Raw genomic sequence first — 3828 nt, forward strand, 5'->3', positions numbered from 1 at the left:
TGTGTATTTGAAGAATATAATTTATATAAGCCATTCCTTCACATACAGCCCCAAAAGCCTAGTTGAAGGAGTTATCTTTCCTCCAAATTCCATCATATGTAAGATGAGCCTATAAGAGGACTTCTTTCTGTGGATTGGAACATAAGCATTACAGTATTTGGCCATATGACTTAAGCGTTTGAGGTGAGAGTGTCATGGGGGCGTGGCTGCAGACGGGAGGGAAGTATCCGGAGCAGGAACACAGAACATAACACTGTGGAGATTCCAGGTCCAGGCAGCACTTCAACACGTAGAAAAGCCTAGGAGGCTGCCATAACCTAGACAGGCCTCCAGGGATTGTGTCGGTTCAGGATTGAGAGAACACACATGGCTTAAAACTACATTAGCCCCACCTCCCTCTGGGCTAGGAGTTCTGTGCTATGCCTCTTGAAGAAGCAGCACAGAAAGTCATTGCTGAATTTAATAATCATGCTCTGTCAAAAAAGTTCTTTACCTAAGACATATAACTGAAAGAGAATGTGTCTGTATTTGTGTCAGATTGTTTACTTTCAACACAGTTTACATATTTCCTTGTACAGGCAATTTTCTCTTTTGTTCTTTCATGCAGCAGCAGGGAAGAGAAAAACATAAAAATAGAAAATGTGATTATAAGCCCTTCAAAACTCCCATCTCTAGAAGAGGGATGTATCTTATATTGGGATATCCCATACTTGCATGGGACTTTGTGCAGGCTTGAATATTGTGTTTTTCAGCCTGAAATTGTAAGTTGATTGATTGTTGTTTGTAGTGCAGTAGCAACATGCATCAGGTCCCCATTGTGCTGGGCACTGTTCAAATACATAACAAAAAGATGGTGCCCGTTCCTAAGAACTTATAATATGTATCTTATCATCTTCATTATATTGTATTATATTTTATATATAAACGACAGACAAAACACTTCACTTTTGGCACTGACACATGCTTTACTCATGGAGGTGTGGGGATATATTTTGATCTGCTTGCTCTCTGGGAGTGAAAATCCTGCCCAGGTGGTCTCTTTAGAGAGCTGTAAAATAACTTGCCTTATCATTCTGCCTCTCTGCAGATATCTTGCAGGATCTCACTTGCCTGCCTGCCTCTCCTCAGAATGTAGAGATCACCTTTTTGAGGTTTATTTTCTCCCCACATGTGTTTTTCCATTTTTCAAGGAGGTAATTGTTCATGTTACATTGATTGTGAATTGGCTTCTCTTTCTGGAATCCTCACTTTCTGCCTAATTTGAGCAAGCTGTCTGGAATGTTTGATGTGTGACATTGATTCTCAATAGAGGTTGGTGTGTGACAGGAGGAGCAGAGATTCCATAATCCTGATTTTTACGTGAAATTACTAATTCAGGATTTAATTACTAATTTTGCAAGCACACACTGTATGTGTGCATGTTCCACTCACCACCACTGCGGTCTGAGAAAAACAGCAAACAGCTATATACAAGAAACCCAAGGATCACCACACCTAGCTTCATAAATCCAATAACTACCCCAGCACCCCAAGAAATCTTATGTACAGCCAGGCAATCAGATACCATAAAATATGCTCTGAGGAGAAAGCCTGGGCTATACCCCTTAACACACTCAAAACTGCCTTCACCAAAGAAAGACCCTACACCAGAGAGGTAGAACACATCATGGAATGGGCCAGCCAATTACCCCGAGAGAACCTGCTTCAATACAGAAATAAAACCCCCTCTGATCGCACACCCCTGGGTGTCCCCTACTATCCCACACGGGACCCCACATGGGGTATCATCAAACAACTACAACCCATACTCCGTGGGGACCCTGAAAGAAATCTTCCTTAAAACCCCTCTTCTAGCATTCAAATAACCCCCCAACCCTCTCCAAGGTTATCAGAAGCCAGCTCCCCACTGACGGGGGGGGACACCAACTCAAAGCAACACAAGAGCCTGCCAGCACAACAGATGCAGAACCTGCAGACATATCTCCACTGGTTAAACATAAACTGCTTCCAAAACAATGTAAGCTAAGCCAGAAAAAGGCCACTGCATATTGGAATAAATGCCTGCACAGGGAGTTCTACCAGTAGCTATAGCAGTTTAAATTAACACCTTGCCTTATACCTGTGTAACTTGTGCAAACAAGGCCTAACTTTTCTTTCTATATCTCATCTCTTTATTTGAGAGAGAATCTGTTTGAGGACCTGAAAGTTGTTAATCCAGAACAGTGCTTGGTTACTTTCAGATTTGTTCTTACATTCAACATGCTTTTTGTTCCAGAACAGTAAATTGCCGCTCTATATTGCCCCTTAAAATGTTAGATTTGAGCTCTTCATTGTAAACCTATTGTTTTAACAGTTTACTAATTATATTCGCTTAGATTTATTTTTTAAATGCCTTTGTCACTAACACATTAAAACACAACTAAATTTATTTAAAAAAAGTATAACAATGGTTTATGTACGTGCACAATATAAATACATAACAGACTGCAAACTACAGGGCAGTGTTTAAATCAACAGCTGTTTTTAATAAACTTCATTGTCTCTCATACAATCTTTGAGAAAACCAACCATTTGGGCCTTCTACTCGTAAAAGTTCTGAGTGCTGGGAACAATACCCTCCCTTTTTTTTTTAAGGTTTCCAACAATGTAATACGCATTTAACAAAATACACATCCCTATCAATATAGTATTAAAGAAGTCAGATTAGCTGGCAGAAGTAAAACACGCTTTATTAAAAAAGTGTTCTCTGAAGAGTATGTCATGGAGCTCTTAACAAAAATATGAAATGCAATAGATCTAATTATTGTTGAAATACCTCTATTCTTGCTCAGCTAAACTCTTCCTTGTTTTTCTTGTGGATACACTTTACAGTCCTTTTTTAATGTTCCCATACAGATGTTTACTGCTGAATACTATTGTTATTTATGACATCACAAGAGAACGTATTTTTCCTGAGCAGTACATCACTCAACTTTCTCCTGTAGAAACATGAATAACTATTTTTGACCCCTTCACACACATGCAGATGAGTAAAAAATATGAGGTACAATGTAAAGGCAACTTTAAATTGCCTCCAAGGGTGAAATTCTGGGCCTATGATCTCAGTGAGCGTGTTGCCATTTACTTCAATGCAATTTCACCAAGCCTTGCTATGTAACTGAAAATTTAATTTCCTTTTAAAATAAGTGCTAATCATATATATATTACATATATATATAACTCGCGTTTAACTAAACCAAGTACTTAATAATTATTCTGTCTGGTAAAAATGGGGCAGAGTTACTGCCATTCTGTTTCTTGTGATTAATTTATCTGGATGTGGTATTCTTAACTAAATTATTCATAAATAATTTATTGAATTACTCAAGCAGAGCTGTAGATGGCTGAATAATCTTCTATAGCTTTTAAAGTGAATGCGTTTTATAGGTGGTCAAATTATTTGATCCATTTGTCAACTGTTGAATAAACTGTTATTGGCTATTTTTTGCCATTAGATTCTGTCTAGAAAAAGTAGATTTTCAGCTGGCAATGTGAGCCACTTAAGTTACCTACAAGTGGTAGTATATCCTATTAATTTCAAATGGATTTTTCTTACTGTATACCACATATTATATGGGAAGAGGAATCAGGAAAAAATGCAAGCTAATATAGGAGATATTTATATTTAAGGGGAAAACTAAAATTACTATTGAGCCTGCTTTACTTTGTGTGATAACTGTTTTAATCCAATGTAGGTATTTCCTTAGAGAACTTCCAGATGTACTATTTTTTGTATATGAAAGTACTTATTCCAACAGTACTGATTATCTTTTGAGAAATTAATTTCTT

This window comes from Chelonia mydas, chromosome 1 (genome assembly GCF_015237465.2).
Source record: "Chelonia mydas isolate rCheMyd1 chromosome 1, rCheMyd1.pri.v2, whole genome shotgun sequence".
Taxonomy (NCBI): domain Eukaryota; kingdom Metazoa; phylum Chordata; order Testudines; family Cheloniidae; genus Chelonia; species Chelonia mydas.